The sequence below is a fragment of the Rhinatrema bivittatum genome, chromosome 3 (genome assembly GCF_901001135.1).
Source record: "Rhinatrema bivittatum chromosome 3, aRhiBiv1.1, whole genome shotgun sequence".
Classification (NCBI taxonomy): domain Eukaryota; kingdom Metazoa; phylum Chordata; class Amphibia; order Gymnophiona; family Rhinatrematidae; genus Rhinatrema; species Rhinatrema bivittatum.
This window is the reverse complement of record NC_042617.1, coordinates 533,299,344-533,319,981: the sequence shown is the minus strand read 5'-3', so window position 1 is coordinate 533,319,981 and position 20,638 is coordinate 533,299,344. Positions and strand designations below refer to the sequence as shown.

The 20,638-nt window shown below is 45.2% G+C and overlaps 1 protein-coding gene across 2 annotated transcripts in view; it reads right to left on the bottom strand.

Annotated features, from left to right (window-relative positions):
- The window catches only part of LOC115088242 (exostosin-1-like), a 226,093-nt gene that overhangs the window by 193,878 nt on the left and 11,577 nt on the right, over positions 1-20,638 (bottom strand). The gene's annotated exons all lie outside the window — the stretch shown is intronic.

The window sequence follows — 20,638 nt, the reverse complement described above, 5'->3', positions numbered from 1 at the left end:
ACCCTCAGAGATAGTATTCTTGCAATATGACCCCACTACTACAAACCTTTCAATCAAAAGTAGATAGTTGGAAGGCTTTCCCTCTTTCTATTTCTGGTAGAATAGCTCTGGTTCAAATGATATTACTCCCTAAGCTATTATATATTCTACAAATGCTTCCTGTATATCTGACTACTAAAGATGTTAAAGTGTTACAGAAAATGTTTAGTAAGTTTTTCTGGGGCTCTAAGAAAGCCAGAATGCCTTATTCTAAACTGATGGTTCCAAAAGAGGATGGTGGTCTGGGAGTAGCACACCTTCACTTTTATAATATAGCATGTTTATTGCCCACTTTACGTGAATGGCTGGGCTATGGCAGTATCTCTATGGTGTTAACCTTGGAGGGAGAACTAGTAAAACCCATTAACTTGGCATTTTTGTTGATTGTACCCAGTCAATCTCTCCCGGCCTCAATTACTGGCAATATATTAGTCAGATCCATGAGAAGTTGTTGGCGTTATCTCAGACAACATTTGAAACTGCCATGGCGAACCTCCTATTGTATCCCATTACTAGGAAATCCTAATTTTCCTGCTGGTGTAGACTGTTTACATTTACAACGCTCCCAGACCAACCTTACCTCTCTCAACTTGAATTATTTTATAAACTTGCAAACTAATACGATCCACTCCTTTACATATTGTTGTCAACATTTACATCTTACTGCATCAGATTATCTTTGTTATTTGCAAATTCGTAGTTATACCCCGGCGAGCATAATCACCAATGGATCTTTTCAAAGGTTTCTTCACTTAAGCTCCAAGACGACGGTGTCCATCTCAACATATTATAGATACCTGCATGATACTTCATCCTATGCTCTACATGCAGCTGTGGCTGCCAGTTGGTCTACCAATTTAGCACAGACTATTACTGTATTGGCTATTCGTAAGAGTTGCTGCACAAATCAGCAAGTAGCACGCAGTATCTACATGAGAGAATTGCACTTTAGAGTCCTTCACAACCTCATCATTTGGCCACGAAAGCATTCCTTGTGAGGATAGCTACCTCTCATGCTTGCCTTAAATGTAATCAACCTAATGCATCCTTACTACACTGCCTATGGGAGTGTTCTCTTATTCAGACGTTTTGGAATTCAGTACTCCAGTATATTAACGACACGACACGTCTATCTTTAGCTTGGGATGTACAATTCTGTATTCTGGGGATTGCTATCAGCCAGAGAGGGACATCTGGAGTGCAACTCCAACTATTACATAAGGGACGTTTGATGGCTCTACGTGTGATTCTTCACCACTGGATATCCTCCAATTCGCCCACATTGAAAGAATGGATGGACACTATGCTAGATCTCTATCTCTTGGAAAGAAAATCCATTCCATTAACTTCCAAGAAAAAACATCTGATACTCTTAGCAATATGGAAACCCTTCCTGACTTCTTCAACGATTGCAGTGGAGAATATACCAGTCAATTGACCACTTCATTACTTATTCATCCACAGGACAGACATTCCTGCTTGCTCACAAACGGCTATTCTTCCAGATCCTTTTTCGTCCAATTATAATACCAGCTCCAAACTATACCCCACGTCCGGACATCCTTGCTCATATTTAACCATATGATGGGACCTTTCTAGTATGCTTAAGGTGCTGGGTAGGGGTGGGATGGGTAAGGGTGGGAGGGGTGAAGATGCTGAGGTGGGTGGGCTGGGATGAGTGGTTGGGTGGATTAGGAGGGGTGGTTAGTAGATCATATTAGGTGTTATAGGGGTTGATGATTTCCAGGTTGTTTATTGTTGTATCAGGTTTACATCACTCTATACATGGTCATAGTTGTACTGTTCTGATGTAAGTTGAAATACAATAAAAAGTATTACAAACAAAAAAAAAATAATTATAACTAAAATCTCTAAATACTGCTTATCATAACTAGAGATGTGCATTGGGTGCCTGATCGTTTTCGCTTTCGGTTTTGTGTAGCCACGGGAAAAGTTCGTATTCCCGCAGATCGGCTTTTTTTTTGTATAGAATCATTTTCAGTTTAGCGCGCACTAATGGGAGTTAGCGCGCACTACCATTAGCTCCCGTGAGTGCACGCTAACACAAACCCGTTAGCGCCACACCGATCCTTCACATTTAATTATTTACAATTATTTACAAAAAAAAAACCCAAACCCACCCCAACCCTTCAGATCTAATTATTTACAATCCCCCACCCTCCCAAACCTCCCCAAAACTTTGGCAGCCACTTTGAGAGCATCTTGCCTTCATTGTATGTCATCTCTTTTAAAAGCCCACAATGATATCAGTAGGAGAGACAGAGCAGCAGTCTCCCTGCACAACAGGAACACAGGAATGGAGCCTCTAACCTGACTAGGTAATGGCTTCCCAGCATCTACTTAATCAGCCATGACTGCCTCCTTAATCCAGCGAGCTATTGTAGCCCACGAGGCTGGCTCTCCCTGTTGCCATGAAGGACAAATAGGTGATCCAACTTCTGCAAATGCTTAGTAACCTCCAGATACCTGACAATATGTCTCTTGTCATCCAAGTGTCGCAACAGACGACACTCCTCTACATCTCTATCTCTCTGTCCAAAAACGGCAGGGAGATGGACTGATTCAAGTGAAACTCAGTGACCACCTTCGGTAAAAGGGAAGGAACCAGTATACAGCTATACTGCCCCTGGAGTCACCCAGAGGAAATGGTTCCCAGCAAGACAAGGCCTGCAGTTTAGAAATCCTACACGCAGAACAAATTGCCACAAGAAACACCGTTTTCAAGGTCAGTAATTGTAAGGACAGAGTATGCAGCGGTCTAAATGTAGGAACTTCCAAAATTCGACCCCCTTTGAAATTAGCCTCTGGGGTGCCCCCATTCAAGATCAATCAATTTTTAAATGGTCTCCATCATGAGGAAAAAACAAGAGGCTTTACGTAAGGAACCAAAATCGGATTTCTCTTTCAAGGTCTGGAAAATCAGAGATGGCAGTTCATCTCTATGAAAGAACCATAGCATAGTTCTATACAGTACTAATCCTGAAGGAATTTCGCCATCCTCAAGAGATTCAGGATTGGCATCATTATCTGTGCCATGTGGATCTCTATCGGGCAGGCCCACTGCCGCTCTAAGAGCATTCCGGCACTTAACAGTAGGTCCAGGCAAGGTTCCTACCTACAACTCTGCTCTGGGAGCATTGGACAAGGCTGACAACTGCACCTGAAGAAAGGATTGCAATCTCTGGAAAAGGTCTACCCAGGAAAATGTAGACGTATCCATACCAGAAGGTACCAGAGGCATACTTACTGAGCTACCTTCCCCTGGTGAAGAACCAGTTAGGAGAGTTCCAAAATCAGGCACCCCTCCTGACACATCTTCACCCAGGCCTATACCTGACTGGAAAGAACCAGGCTTAGTGAAATCAGAGGAAGATAATTCTCCCTAAACCTCCAAACAGTGCTGACACAAGTTAGTGGGCACTCCTGGCTGAGATGCCCTAAATATGACAGGCAGTGCAAAGAGAAATGTGCTTATGTTTCTAAGGTATAGGCGTCATTATGGTCAACAGTGCACTGAGTGGCAACTGGAAACATGCATGTGTGTGGGTTTTTTTTAAGATGTCCAAAAATTCTAGGCGTCCAACCTAGGCATCCAAAAATTAGTCATCCAAGGCTTAGGCATCCCTAGGATAAGCACCACAAAACATAAGTGCACAGCAACACACAACTTGTGCACACAAGTATGCGGCCATGAAAGGTGCCACTTAACTTGGATGCACAGACTACCAGGCCCGACTAAGCATCCAAAAACTGGACGTACAACCTGGATGCACAGCTATACGCACACACCAAACTGACAATCCTGAAGGGGGCAGCCTATAGAAAGTGTCCAAAATGCCATTGAGGCCTACTATGTGGTGCCCAGAGAAAAAGATGGAGAATACTGGCAGGCTGAGGTCACTGCAGGAGTATTTGTACTGTGGTGTCAGTTTGCTCTGTCTCCATCTGCTGGTAGAGGTGCATAACCCACTTGTTCTGGATTCATCTAACTGAACACTAAGAGCCTGAATTTTTATGCCCAAACAGACTCACCAGAATATTTTCAAGAAACTACTAAATAGGTTGTTTCAGCTGGTGATATTCCAGGTATTCTGGAAGAAGGGGAAATGAATTTTAATCTACAGCTTCACTTAAAATTGGGCAGGTAATCCACTTGTACAGAAAAACTAACAAGACCAACAAAAACTATTAAATCAAAGATAAAAATAGAAGGAAGAGTAGATTCTTGGAAGTTGCTACATCCTATAGTCAAGGACTTTACTTTTTTGGTTTCCATATCAAACACATTCTAGAATTATTATTTCTTAAGATCTAAACTCTTGGTTCCCTTCATCAATAAAATAGAGATTCATGATATATCAGTGTCAGATCATACTGGAATAACCTTCTAAATCAAGCTAAAGAAGAATGTTATGGATGCAGTGATCCATGCAATCTTTGCTTTGTTACCATATAGAATGCTCTAAAAGTCACATTGAGGTAGGTGATAACTAGCTATATAGCAATACTGAATACAAAACTATAAGGGATAGAGGCAATAAATACAATTTTTAAATTCACTTTATTTATTGATTTTCCCTCACAGAATTGGTTATGTTAGAAAAAGAAATACACCAGTTGGAGACACTAATTCAAAAGGGAACATCTCCAAATGTATTGTTATGGCAAATTACAAAAATTGAAATACACATGAAGTACTCAAAAAAAAAATAATAAAGTAGGTCACCTGCTAACTCAGTACTTGAAAAGGAGGAAAAATAGGGAAAGAATGCTATTCAGTCAATTACTAAAAATGATCAAATGTTACAAGAGTTTATCTCATATTATTCTTCCATAATATACTTCACAGTTGCAGGATATTAATGAAGTAATTCAAAGTTTTCAAAGTAAATTAATAGTATATTCCATTTTGAAGGCGTTAAAAAACAAATTTGAGCTATCCTATAATGGAACAATAATTCAATTTGGCAATTCATTCACTGAATACCCAGGGATGTATGGATTTCCGATGGAATTCTTTTCAAGAATTTAGCTCACTATTAATCCCTAAACTGCACATACTATTTTTATCAGTTTATGCAAAAAGGCAATGCAGAGGGGAACTTTAATAAACAATTTACATTCTCCATGATGCAACAATGTTGTTCAGGATGAATGACAGTTAAAAACACAGATATCAAAGTATACACTTAACATTCAGGTAAATAACAAACAAAACATTAAAACAGACAAACGATCAACAGTAACTACAGAATACATTAAAAGTTATTCCAAAAAAACCAATCTAGCAAGCTGAGGGGACGTTATCAGAAAAAAAAAAAAAGCTTTGAGCCTTTTCCTAAAGACCATTATCTCAAATTCCCCTTTTATTGCCAAGGGAAGAGCATTCCACAAAGTGGGGGCTGTCAGAGAGAAAATCCAAGATCAGGTGATTTGCAAATGGCAGAAATAGATAAAAGCATTTCTCTGCAGATCGTAAAAGGGAAAGGAGCACATAAGCATGTAATAAATCCTTTAGAAACAAGTGACCCCCTACTCTAAGAATCTTAAATATTAAGACCAAAACCTTAAATTTAGAACATACTTCCACTGGCAACTAATACATTTCTATGAGTTAAAAGCAGTAATCTCAAGTCCTGCAGTGCTTGATGTGCTTCAGAGGTATAGTCTTCATTCTGGATATAAGATACTTGTTAAAAAGTCCACCATTTTCCCCATAGGCCCAAAAGGTGGGATCCCGTGATGTTTACATAATTTTTCTATCACAAGGACAGCTTTTAAATGTTTGGAAATTAACATATCTCCAAGTCTTGCAGATCTTTACAAGTGTAACTATCCCCGGATGCTGAAGAGGATTAAAGTGGATTTAATTAAATGGACTAAATTACCACTGTTTCTCTTGGGGCGAATATATTTAATCAAAATGGTGGTCTTGCCTAGGTTACTCTACTTGTTCCAATGGATTCTATATAAAATCCCTACAAGAATATTCCTACACCTCCATAGCTATAATCTCTTCTTTTCTGTGGAGAAACAGAATGCCGAGCATTAAATATACCTCACTACACTTCCAGAATGACTGCAGGAGTCTGGAACTTCCTGACTTGGACAATGATTACCTTGCGGCACGACTTGTTTGTTTGCGGGGCTGGATGGAGGTAGATGTGGGATGGCACAATTCAGAAGTGGAGAAAGCAGAAGGCCATAATCTGGCCACTTTATTGCTACATACTGTGAATTCTTTAACTATTGCCAGGACTGGCCAGATTGCTCCTATACTGTCCATACATGGAAAACCTGGGGTACCTACTATGTTGTGGTGGGAGCCCCTGTGGAAAAATATTCTCTCTCATCCTTGACTGCCAATTTGGAACTGTCCCAGGTAACATATTCAGTGGCTTTCCAATGGCGCAGTTGTAGCCTAAGACAAATTTGGGAGGGGACATTTTAAGCATTTCACAACTTTGCAATCTGAATTCACTATTCCATCATGTACACAATATCTCTATCTCCAGTTGAGTAAAGATATATATCTCTTCTCAGCTGGAGACCTCACAATTAATACTTCCCTGAGGTCCAAAACTGGAATGGAAATTTTGTTAATGCAGGCACAGATAGTCCCTAAACTGATCGCTACATTCTACCAGCTGATAAATTTCTGCGATAGTGATTTGACCACAAATCTGAACTTGACAGAGAGCTGGAATAGAGATTTGAGAATTCAATTAGATGATTCAGACTGGAGGCTAATTTGGTGTTCTATATCTAAACTATCAGTAACAGTAACCAGGAACTCGTGTATAGGCTGTTATATCACACATAGCATTATCCTGTTTATTTTTCTAACTTTAGTTATTACAGTCTCAGGTGTTGGAGACAGTGTGGAGTATTGGGGACCTACAAGCATATGTGGTGGGGATGAGAAGCCACAGAAATTTTGGTCTGAGATTCATCAGATTATGGGAAAAATAGTGGGTTCCCACATTGTTCTTCCCCCTTAGCAATGCTTGTTGAACAGATGGGAAGAACAGGATCTTCCCTATAACGATAAAAGATTGATTTCTCAATTACTATATGCAGGGAGAATAACACAGTTGTATTTTTTTGGAAGACCTCCCCTCACGTGTCCTACTGGCTGAACAAGATCTCAGAACTGGCAGTTTTGGAGCGTATAATTTTTGCCTTGAAAGGAAAATCCACAATGTATGATGGGATATGGGGAAAATATTGGGAGTGGCAGAATTCTTATGTTTATATTTAGCACTTCCCACTTTGTTTGATCCAAGTATCTGTTATACCCTATCTAGGATGGTAATTGTCCCACCTGAAAACGAACACTTTGCTGATGTCCTTATGCTCTGGCTATACTTTTGCTTTGTCTAATGAGCCTTGTATTTGTTAAAAACAAAACCAAAAAAAGTTCTATGAATTGTGTACTAATGGGATCAGAGCAGTGAGAACCAGAGATCAACCAAGCTGCTGGGTTTTGAACTATCTACAGCAAATGAAGTTGCCCTTTGGGAAGGTTACAGTAGTCCAAGATACTCAGAAGCAGCACTTGAATTACAGAGCAGGTGTGACTAGGATATATTTGAGTCTTCTTAGCAGGTGTAGCTTATAAAAAAGAGATTTCCTTAAAGCCCTGAGTGTGACTTGAAAGTGATAGCTGAGTCCAAGACCACAACTAAATCACACACTTCAGTCAGGAGCAGGTAAGATGGACTATCAATCTACAGGTAGTTTGGATCAGCTGGGAAAGGATCATGACTAACCCACAAAATCTTACAGGTGGATTTTAAAAGCCCTATGCACGCCAAAGCCGAGAGATACATATCGGGCTAGCATGCGACACATGGATTTTAAGAGGCGCTCTTCTACACGCACAAATTGGAAAGTCAAGAAAGGGGCAGGAGTGGAGCATGGGTTATCCGGATCTGTAACCTGAAGTACGTGCGTAAATATTTACACGCACAAGGGCGCATCGGGGTCCCCTACCATGTAACTTTACTTCTGCTATGGATGACTTGTAAGTTTTAAAATGAAAAAATCAGGGCTAGTGAGCAGGATTTGAAGGGTCAGGGTTAATAGGGTAAAAGGGAGGCTAACAAGCTAGGGGGGTTAGGAAGTCCTATCCTTACTGGGGCAAACTGGGAATGAACTGGGGAAATGGTAATTGTGTTGGTGCACATGCCTAGCAAACTTTCCCCACTTACATGGCAGAGGCGGCATTTGCGCACACATGCACGCATCCATATAAAATTGCGCGCACATGTATGTGTGTACAGCTGTTTCTATAACATGCATGCATATACGTGCATATGTTATAAAATGGCCGCATCCATTCACACGAGCTGGCTTAAGCATGTACATGTATGCCCATGCGGCTGTTTAAAAGTTGCCATCTTAGTCTCCTTGAGCGATAGTTTGCTGGAAAGAATAAATCTCTTAATTCCATAAATACAGTCAATCAATAAGGACTAAGTATTCTGAAGAGAAGGACCACATGATAAAAAAAACAACTGTATGTTGTTGGTTTAAATTGTATAATCTATCCCATATGAGGCAATAAGCTCACTAAGGGGGTATAATTAGATATTAAACAAAGGTGCAGATAATGCTATGTTTAGCGTGAAAACAGAGGTCACCAATTTTTACTTGCTGAAATCATTCAGACAGGCAACAAACCTGTGAAAGACAGTGCACCCTACCCCAGTTGATTTCAGATGATTCAGCAGCCTGTGGTGACAAAGAGTATTGAATGCTGATGACACATCTAGCAAAATAGGTATCATGGATCCAACTTTGAGCAGCTTGCAGAGAAAGGAATCTATCGAGAAGACCAGCAAAGTTTCATTATCATGTCCAGTTCTGAACCCGCATTGGTGGGAATCAAATATTTCATAGTTATTTAGAAAGTTATGCAATTAAACAAATCACATTTCTCTACTAATTTACACAGAGATGGTAAATTAGAGATGGGAGAGTAGTTGGCTGGTTCTATAGGATCAAGCAAATGTTTTTTTAAGCATAGAGTATATAATTGCATTCTTAAGTGGAGCTGTTACAATACCTTCAGACAAGAAAGCATTTATGATCTAGGTCAGGGGTCAGGAACCTTTTTGGCTGAGAGAGCCATGAACGCCACATATTTTAAAATGTAATTCTGTGAGAGCCATACTAACTACAACTCCCCCACCCTCCTGACTCCAAGACCTACCAAATTCATTTACTACAACCCCCTACTCTCCTGATGCCCCCAAGACCTGCCAAATTAATTTACTACAACCCCCACCCTCCTGACGCCCCCCAAGACCTGCCAAAAGTCCCTGGTGGTCCAGCGGGGGTCCAGGAGCGGTCCGGGAGTGATCTCCTGGACTTGGGCTGTCGGCTGCCAGTAGTCAAAATGGCACAGACGGCCCTTTGCCCTATGTCACTGGGATCGACCAATGGCGGCAGTAGCCCCTGTGACACAGTAAGGGCAAAGGGCCGTCGACGCCATTTTGATTACTGGCAGCCGACGGCCCTTTGCCCTTACAATGTCACAGGGGCTATCGCCGCCATTGGTCGACCCCAGTGACATAATGAGGGCAAAGGGCCGTCGGCGTCATTTTGACTACTGGCAGCTGACAGCCCAAGTCCAGGAGATCGCTCCTGGACCACCAGGGACTTTTGGCAGGTCTTGGGGGGTGCCAGGAGGATGGGGGATTTTGTTAGATTTTTACTTTTTTATTAAAGATTTGTCTGCGAGCCAGATGCAGCCATCAAAAGAGCCATATATGGCTCCCGAGCCATAGGTTCCTGACCCCTGATCTAGGTGATGGGCTTGGCAAATAATTATTTAATACTCCAGAAAATCCAATAAAGACAGAGTCTAATAGGCAGGACAGTGATTTCAAGGACAAAAGCAACCTGAATCTATCAGTTACACCAGTGTGGTTCTCTGGGGCATGTTTATATTACTTCATTGGGAATGCAAGACAAGGCAATTTTCAAAATACTCAATGTCAACCAATGGCAGGGCAGCATTAAAAATGTTCAATAACATCACATATTCTCTGATCCCCCTGAGATTCCCCTAATGATCTTATAAGGCAAGATTTTCTACAAGTTAAAACAAGATGCGAGAACATCGCATGATGCCTAATTTTAAGTTTCTTTCTTTGGTACAAAAATGTGCATATCATTATGACAATATTTATTATGTGAGCTACTATTTACAAAATTGTAAGTAAAGTAGACCAAAATTGGAGTCAGTTAGTAACCAGAGACACTAGCCAATGGTAGGGATCTTTAACAGTGCTCAATGATATTCCAGTGTACTCTGACTTGCCTGATATTTCAACTGAACTGAATATACCCAATTACATATACAAAACTAAGGTAAAAACAAAAAGGAGCCTGTTTATTAAAGCAATTAAACACTGAATGTGTTCATTCACTAAAGAGCATAAAGTCTTTAGTGAATAGCATGTTAAAAGTGGTTTGACTATGGCTGTTAAAACATCTGTGTTCTTGCTTCTGGTAAAGTATCCTCTTTTCTGGCCATGGTAAATGCCAGCCTTACCTCTCTGTCCTCCTCCCAGTGCTCATAAAAGGGCCCTTCTTAGCCTAACACCCACCCCCACCTCCCCCAAGGAATAAAGGATCCACAGCAGGTCCTTTATTGTCTAGGGAGGAAGGAAAAAGATCTCAAGCCACAGAGAGCTCTTCTGGTACACTGCAGAGGAGAAATCAGAGATGGGATATAAACTGGCATGATAACCTATTGATACTTTAAAAAAAAGTCATTAACTACCCCTTGAGGTCTACTTTAAATCTCGGGTTAGTTGGTGAGTTATTGCCAATCATGTAACTTAATGTAACCCATTTTCATATTAACAAGCTGCTTTGCATGAATGTGCATGTAATGCAGTTCATTAAAATATTTTTTGTATTATGGCTCTTTTCTGACATAAATGATAACGTAAGTGCATGTGTCACCATTAACAAAGGCATTCAGCAAGCATTAACCTGCTTTAGATCCCTAAGCGTCATTGACACATGAAAGTATGAACTGGGGGTACATGAGTAGAGATGAGAATCGTGTCCTCGATCGTCTTAACGATCGATTTCGGCTGGGAGGGGGAGGGAATCATATCGTCGCCGTTTGGGTGTTTAGAGTATCGTGAAAATCGTGAACCGGCACAATAAAACCCCCTAAAACCCACCCCCGACCCTTTAAATTAAATCCCCCACCCTCCCGAACCCCCCCCCCCCAAATGCCTTAAATTACCTGGGGGTCCAGCGGCAGTCCGTAGCTAAATCGGGGGAAGGGGGAGGGCAGGAAAACCGGCACACTAAAACACCCTAAAACCCACCCCCGACCCTTTAAATTAAATCCCCCACCCTCCCGAACCCCCCCAAATGCCTTAAATTACCTGGGGGTCCAGTGGCGGTCCGTAGCTAAATCGGGGGAAGGGGGAGGGCAGAAAAACCGGCACATTAAAACACCCTAAAACCCACCCCCGACCCTTTAAATTAAATCCCTCACCCTCCCGAACCCCCCCCCCCCAAATGCCTTAAATTACCTGGGGGTCCAGCGGCGGTCCGGAACGGTCTCCTGCAATTGAATCGTGTTGTCTTCAGCCGGCGCCATTCTGCGCCGCCATTTTGCAAAATGGCAGCAGCCATAGACCAACACGATTCGACTGCAGGAGGTCATTCCGGACCCCCGCTGGACTTTTGGCAAGTCTTGTGGGGGTCAGGAGGCCCCCCCAAGCTGGCCAAAAGTCCCTGGGGGTCCAGCGGGGGTCCAGGAGCGATTTCCTGCCGCGAATCGTTTTCCGTACGGAAAATGGCGCCGGCAGGAAATCGCTCCCGGACCCCCGCTGGATCCCCAGCGGGGGTCCAGCGGGGGTCCGCCATTCTGCGCCGCCATTTTGCAAAATGGCGGCGCAGAATGGCGCCGGCTGAAGACAACACGATTCAATTGCAGGAGACCGTTCCGGACCGCCGCTGGACCCCCAGGTAATTTAAGGCATTTGGGGGGGGGTTCGGGAGGGTGAGGGATTTAATTTAAAGGGTCGGGGGTGGGTTTTAGGGTGTTTTAATGTGCCGGTTTTTCTGCCCTCCCCCTTCCCCCGATTTAGCTACGGACCGCCACTGGACCCCCAGGTAATTTAAGGCATTTGGGGGGGGTTCGGGAGGGTGGGGGATTTAATTTAAAGGGTCGGGGGTGGGTTTTAGGGTGTTTTAATGTGCCGGTTTTTCTGCCCTCCCCCTTCCCCCGATTTACAATTTTTTGACGATAAATCGGGGGAATTGGTATTGTATCGTGGCCCTAACGATTTTTGACGATTTAAAATATATCGGATGATATTTTAAATCGTCAAAAAACGATTCACATCCCTATACATGAGTGCTCTACAATCTGTGGTAGAAATCTGTCTGAGAAGGGATGAATGGTTTAAAGGTTATTGGCGGAGAAAGAGAGACAGAAACCCAGACATGGTGATCTTATGAGGCCAGTTTCCCTGTAGAAAACTTGGTTATAAAGTGCTTACTACTTTGGAATCAATAAAAAGCATATACTTACTTTTAGCCACAATGGGAACATGGGGTAGATGAAACCAGGGGCATTACTAGGTACTTAAATGATTCAGGGCATGGGCCCATAGGTCTTTCTCACCTACCTCCACCCCACCCCATTATTTTGATAATTAAACTGAAGAAACAAGAGTAACCGAGATACAGGCTTAAGGAGACCCTCTCTATGCAGTTGCAATTTGGAAAGGGTGGCCTAGGGCTACACAGAGCAATATTGCAAGGCCCATGTATCTCAGCTTCCAGTCTTTTGCCTCCTCACCACAGTCAAGGAAGCCCTGCCCCCAGCACAGAACAAACAGGCAGAAAACCATCATAGCTTGCACAAACTGATCCTCTCCAGAAACCAGGACACCATCCAACTATCCATGTGCCAGAGCAGTAGTGATGTTTCTAAACAGGTGATAGGGGAACAAACTGACATGGTCATTCATCAAAATGTGTTAAGGCGTTATCGCGGGAGTTAAGACCCTAATACCCGCGATAACGCCATAACACATGCATTATCGCATTGCGAGATGCATATGCAAATTTTTAAATTTTGGTCAAAGGGGGGGGGGGAGTTTATGAAAATGAGGGATGTTTAATGTTGTGTGCGATAGCGTAATGCACGTTATAACTACACCTTTTTTTTCCTGGCGTTAAACTGGGCTATATTCCCAAAACAGAATTTACAATATTTATATGCATCTCACATGGCCTCCTGTGTTTAAATTGACTATGAAAGGCACAATATCAAAAAGGCCCAAGGACCATCTATGCAATTAAACCCAATCCTGGCCAGTTTCAACCACCTAGTAAAACATTCATTAGATTATAAGCCCTCTGGGTACAGGGAAATAACCTCAATACCTGATTGTAATCTACTTTGAAGCACCTGAAAGGTGGAATATAAATAAAATAATAAATATCATTAAAATTATTTGGTAGCATCATTCAATTAGTTCTTCTATATAGGTATGGGAGTTGAGTCTGGAATCTATACAGGAAGATACAGAATCTCAACAAACATCCTGTTCTCCAGTTCTGTAACACACACTCTAGATCCCCAGAAACTCTCTCAACAGTCATAGGAATTTCCCCTTACAACTCACCATACATTTATTTATATTTATTTATTTGTTTGTTCAAATTCTAGTGTCGCCTCAGTATCAGCAATATAAATACCTTCCACTGCCAGATAATATTTGAAGTAACACACTATCCTGCAAAAATGAAACAGAATTTCTAGCAAACAAATCTCAAGATTTTCTTTTCTCATCTGATTTCTCTTTTATATGAAACTGAGGTTTTATTGTGCACACTGCATTGAGCCAATTCTCTGGTATTAGTAATGTAAGAAATTTTAATTAACATGCACTAAAATCTTTCCTTTAGCTATTCTGATATTTTATATGTCTTGAAACATTTTAACCTTAAATTCACTTATATAGATAATGGAACCTTTGTCTTAAGCTGCACTATTTTTTTAGCATGTCTGTTATACTCCATTCATGTACATACTAAAAATAATGCTATATATTAAGGGGCTACCTCACATGTTAATCTTCGCTAGCAGGATCTTAAATTTACTATGAATTTGTGGTCAATGTAATATAGGTACATTGCTCAGCAGTGTAGTTAAAGAAAACAGGCCAATTTTGGCATGCTATCAATTAACCACAATGTACAAAGGCAAGAACACCACCCCTAACACATAGAAACAGTAAAAAAAATATAAGCTGGGGAAAACATAAGTACACACAGAAAAAGAGAAAAATATTTAACAAAATATTCACAAGATCAACTGATCTTACTGTTTCTGTTGGATTACAAAAAAACAACACCTAGATAAAACAAAAAACTAAGGGCTGGATTCATCATTCTTCATCATCAAGATGAATCGTGTGAAAAAGGGGGCGGGGGTGAAGGGGGGGGCGGGCCTGCAAAAGGCCACAGCCGTTTGCACTGTGGCAATGCGATTTCGCCGGCCACACTACTGCCGGCGATAATGTTCATCACATTAATCGCCGGCAGCGGTATCAAGACGGACTCCTCCCCCTTCCCACCCTGACTCCTCCCCTCCAGCTAATTTTCATTATATCGCATGCAAAAAGGCCCTTTTCACATGCGATATGGCCCTAACACACGCGATAAAGCTTTGAAAAATAACCCAAGAGATGCGAAATAAATGGGTATCAGAAAAAGTTATGTTGAATAACTACACACTTAAATTTAATCATTTACTTCAAACAGTCCTTTTATTTTTCTTTCTTTCTTTCTTTAGATTTTTTTATATTCTGCTTTTCACACTTTTTTCAGAAAAAAGCTATAAACTTCACCAAGAAGCCAATGTTCTAAGGTGCAAAGGTTTTCACAAACAGGGAACTATGAGTGTGCAAAAATACCAGCATTTCAAGCTTTTGTACATTTTTATATGCAGAAGATCTATTTGCAAAAACATTCACAATATGGTCTCTTTATATGTAGTAAATGTATGCATATTGGGGATAATTTTCAAAAGGGGTTACGTGTGTAAATGTAACTAGTATTGTAGCAATTTTCAAAAGCCATTTACAAGTAAGTGCACTTACACAAATAAATCTTATGGTCGATTCAATGGCATAAGAACATCAGAAATTGCCATACTGGGTCAAACCAGGGGTCCATCAAGCCCAGCATCCTGTTTCCAACAGTGACCAATCAAGGCTACAAGTACCTGTCAAGTACCCAAGCACCAAGTAGATCCCATGCTACTGATGCCAGTAATAGCAAAGGCTATTCTCTAAGACAACTTGATTAAAGGAAAATTAGTTCTTACCTGTTAATTTTCGTTCCTGTAGTACCACGGATCAGTCCAGACAGTGGGTTGAGCCTCCTTTCCAGTAGGTGGAGACAGACTAAAACTTGAAGGATGCCCTATATCAGGACAGAGCCTATCCTCTACCCCTTCAGTATAACGTATGTCAAAGCATAAAATAACAAACCCAAGAATAGGATCAAGCTCAATGGAGCAAATATAGAATAATGTAGAAAAACATGGTATACCTATACGCTCTTGCATCAACTTGGTATAAGAAAACGACCAAGGCTTCCGGTGTAATTGCTCAGTAATCCTGCACAAAGAAATATAGGAAAATCTGCAGACCTGCATGAAAACAAGCTTCGAGAGGACAGAAGAATGACAGGGAAGGGCGTCTGGACTGATCCGTGGTACTACAGGAACGAAAATTAACAGGTAAGAACTAATTTTCCTTTCCTGTACGTACACGGATCAGTCCAGACTGGGTGGGACCAAGACAGTCCCGCTCGAAGCACTTGCCGCCCAAAGGAACCGAACACCGGAGCGTGTACATCCAGACGGTAGTGCCGAGCAAAAGTGTGCAGAGACATCTAAGTGGCGGCCCTGCAAATCTCCTGCGGGGAGACAGATTGACTCTCCGCCCAAGAAGTAGCCTGAGAACGCAGAGAATGGGCCTTCAGACCCTCAGGAAGCGGACGACCTTGACAAAGATACGCCGAGGAAATAGCTTCCTTCAACCACCGCGCAATCGTGGTCTTAGAAGCCTGTTTACCGCAGTTGGGACCACTCCAAAGGACGAAGAGATGGTCTGATACCCGGAAGTCATTGGTGACCTGGAGATAGCGAAGCAAGACTCGTTTTACATCTAGCAGACGAAGGTCGCCACCCGCCGTACCCGCAACCTCCTCCGGAGAGAACGCTGGGAGTTCGACCGACTGGTTGACATGAAAAGCGGAGACAACCTTAGGCAAGAAGGAAGGAACCGTCCTGAGAGAAACCCCGGAATCCGAAAAACGCAAGAAGGGCTCCCGACAGGACAGCGCCTGAAGCTCGGAAATACGGCGAGCAGAGGAAATAGAGACCAGAAAGACAGTCTTTAGAGTAAGTTCCTTGAGTGTAGCGTGGCGAAGAGGCTCGAAGGGAGCCGCACAGAGAGCACGAAGGACTAGGTTGATACTCCACGACGGACACGTGGCCCGAGAGGGGGAGGGCGGAGGTGTCTAACTCCCCTCAGGAAACGAATCACATCAGGGTGAGCTGCTAAGGCATGACCGTCCACCCGACCCAGGAGAGAGCCGAGCGCAGAGACTTGAATGCATAGAGAACTGAAGGAGAGGCCCTTAGAGAGACCCTTCTGAAGAAAAGAAAGAATCAAAGGAATCGAGGCGGAGCGCGCAGGGACACCCGCCTCCGTACACGCGGACTCAAAAACTTTCCAGATGCGCACATAGGCCAGAGAAGTTGACTGCTTCTGGGCTCGCAGCAGGGTGGAGATGACCTCCTCTCTATAACCTTTGTGCCTCAGGCGACGCTGTTCAAAAGCCAGGCCGCAAGACAGAAGCGATCGGCCTGGTCGAAATATGCAGGCCCCTGCCGGAGGAGACGAGGAAGATGACCGAGGCGCAGGACCCGTCCACCGCTAAATTGATGAGATCCGCGAACCACGGCCTTCGCGGCCACTCGGGAGCGACGAGAATCACCGGTCCCCGGTGGAGTTCGATTCTCCTGAGAACTTTCCCCACCAGTGGCCACGGGGGAAACATGTACAGAAGGACGTCCGCTGGCCAAGGTAGAGCTAGAGCATCCACGCCCTCTGCGCCGTGCTCCCTCCAGCGGCTGAAGAACCGATTGGCCTTGGCATTGCGCAGAGTCGCCATGAGGTCGAGGTGAGGAGGACCCCACCTGTCCACTATCAGAGCCATGGCCGCGTCTGAGAGCTCCCACTCTCCTGGATCGAGCGACTGCCGGCTGAGGAAGTCAGCTTGAACATTGTCTTTTCCGGCGATATGAGAAGCCGCAAGGCACTGTAGGTGACGCTCCGCCCAAGCGAGGAGACGGCTGGCTTCTAAGGCTACCAGGGGACTGCGAGTGCCCCCTTGGCGACTGATGTAGGCCACTGTGGTGGAGTTGTCGGACAGGACTCGTACTGCCTTGCCGCAGATCAGGGGAAGGAACTCCTGAAGAGCCAGGCGGACCGCCAAAGTTTCCAGTCGATTGATGTGCCAGCGCGACTGAGTCTGCGACCATGTTCCCTGGACTGAGAAAGGCAGACCACACCCCAGCCCAACAGGCTGGCGTCCGTGGTCACTATCGTCCACTGTGGAGCTTGAAGAGGCATCCCTTGCAGAAGATGAGGAAGAGACAGCCACCACTGTAATTCGTCGGCAGTAGAATCCAAGAACAGAAGGACTATGTGGAACTGCTCCGACACTGGCTGCCAACGGGACAGCAAAGCTTTCTGTAATGGACGCATATGAGCAAAAGCCCAGGGGACAAGGTCGATGGTAGAAGCCATGGATCCCAGGACTTGGAGATAATCCCAGGCTGTCGGGGAAGGTAGGGCAATCAAAGTCTGGACCTGATTGATCAGCTTGAGGGCTCGCGCCCGAGGTAAGAAAACCTTGCCTACTCGGGTGTCGAAGTGGGCTCCCAGAAATTCCAACTCCTGGGAGGGCTGAAGCTTGCTCTTGGAAAAGTTCACTATCCACCCGAGAGAGGCAAGGAGCTCCAAGACGTAATCCACCGCCCGCCGGCAAGAGGTCTCCAACTTGGCCCTGATGAGCCAATCGTCCAGATAGGGATGGACGAGAATCCCCTCCCGGCGCAAGGCTGCCGCTACTACTACCATGACCTTCGTGAAGGTGCAAGGAGCGGTTGCGAGGCCGAAGGTGAGAGCTCAAAACTGGAAGTCCTGATTGAGAATGTGGAATCGGAGATACTTATGATAGTCGCGATGAATGGGAATATGAAAATAAGCTTCTGCGAGATTGAGGGAAGCAAGGAACTCTCCGGGGCGGACCGCCGCAATGACCGCCCGCAGGGTTTCCATGCGGAAGTGGGGGATCTTGAGAGCCCGATTGACCCTCTTGAGATCCAATATTGGGCGGAAGGACCCATCCTTTTTGGGCACAGTGAAGTAAATAGAATACTGGCCGGCGCCAATTTCCCTTTCCGGGACTGGGACCACCGCTCCCAGATCCAGAAGCTTGGAGAGAGTCTGGACCACCGCGTCCCTCTTGGCCCGGCTGCAAGGTGAGAAAAGAAAGAGATCTGGAAGTTCCCTGACAAGGTCGAAAGCGTACCCATCTCTGATAATGTCGAGGACCCACTGATCCTTGACATTAGCGACATGATCTTGACCCATTCCTCGAAGAACAGGGAGAGGCGTCCGCCGAGGTAAGGAACCGAGGAATGGGTCGGCTGAACTTCATTGCGTGGCAGGTTTAGCGGCGGCACACACGGGCTGGCCCTCGTGAAAGGGCCATCTGCCACGAAAGGACTGCGACCAGGACTGCGCACGAGAAGACCCCCTCGCAGAACCGCCCCGCCCCCGAGAAGCGAAGCGACGCTGGCCCCTGAAGCGAGAGCGAGAGGCCGCGAAGGATCGGGAAGACTTAGGGCGGTCCTCTGGGAGCTTATGGACCTTGTTGTCAGCCAAGGAGTCCATAAGCTTCTCAAGATCCTCGCCAAAGAGCATCTTACCTTTGAAGGGCAGCGTGCCCAGCCGGGTCTTCGAGGACTGATCAGCCGACCAGTGGCGTAGCCAAAGGAGCCTCTGGGCCGCCACTGCCGAAACCATCGCCTTCGCCTGGACACGGACCAGATCGTAGAGGGCGTCCGATACGTAAGTGGTGACTGCCTCCAGACATTCTGCTTGTTCTGCCTCACCTGGCAGAAGCTCCCGGATGCAGAGTAACTGTTGGACCCACTGGAGGCCCGCTCGCATCATGAGACTGCTACAGCAAGTCGCCCGGACTCCAAGGGCCAGAACGTCGAAGATGCGCTTCAGGTGAGCCTCCAGCTTACGATCTTGTGAATCCTTCAAGGCCGTGGAACCTTCCACCGGAATCGTGGTGTGCTTTGCCACTGCAGAAATATAAGAATCCACCAATGGATATCGCAACAGCTCTAAGCCCTCCTCCGGGAGGGGATAGAGCTTATCCATCGCACGCCCCACCCGAAGCGCACCCTCAGGAGCCTCCCATTCCCGCAGGATAAGGAGCTTAAGCATGGGGTGGAAGGGAAAGGCCGAGGCCGGAGCCCGGAGCCCTCCCAGAACCGGGTTCATATCCTTAGGGAGCGAGGCCATGAGATTATCCACGGAGGGACTCTCCAGATCCAGCTCCTGCAAAACAAAAGGGAGGAGGGGCTCTAATTCCTCCTTACGAGAAAGACGGAGGGCTCTAGGGTCATCCCCCTCTAGGGGGGGCATCCGCTGAATCCGAGGAAGCAGCAGGGTCCGAGGACACGGGAGACACCGGGGGGGGGGGGGGGGCACCCCCAGGACCACCCGCACCCGAACTGGTCCCTGGGACTCCGCGGCCGGTCCAGTGGTCAACGGTGCTGAGCGAGGGCTTTTTGGCAGGGGGGGCAAGGGGGATAAGGGGGGGCTTTCGTCCAGCTCATGCAGGCTAGCTAGATAAGATTTGTGCATGAGGAGGACGAAATCCGCTGAAAAAGGGACCCTGGATTTGGCGGGGGGGAGGGAGAGGGGGGGTGAGGGAAGGTCAGGACCCCCCTCCTGGGCACCTGCGGGGGCCAAATCGGGGGTTAAATAAAAAAAATCTGGCCCCCCAGCCCCAGGGAGCACTGAAATCGGCCCCAATGAAAAATCCAAGATGGCAGCCGTTCCCAGACTCTGCCGACCCGGGAAAGGCCTAGCCATGCTGGGAGGAGTGGAGCCCCGGGCTAAATTTGCTTGTCCTGCCGAGGAGGGACCTTCCCCACCCAGCAGGCAAGCAGTGCAGAGGCCCTGCCACGAAAAACGCGAAGAGGGCAGCCCACAAGATAGGCAGGCTGCCAGCCGGGACATAGCTAAGCCGCGGCTGAAGAAAAAAAGCTGAAAAAAAAAAAAAGCTTAATTGACAGCCTGCACAGCAGGAGAGGGCAGGCGGGAAACCTGCTGCCTTCTGCTTCTCTGGCTGCCGGTTCTAGCCCTACTCTGACCAGAAAAAAATTAAAAAGCTGGTCAACTGCTGCAAATAAGTTAGAGGT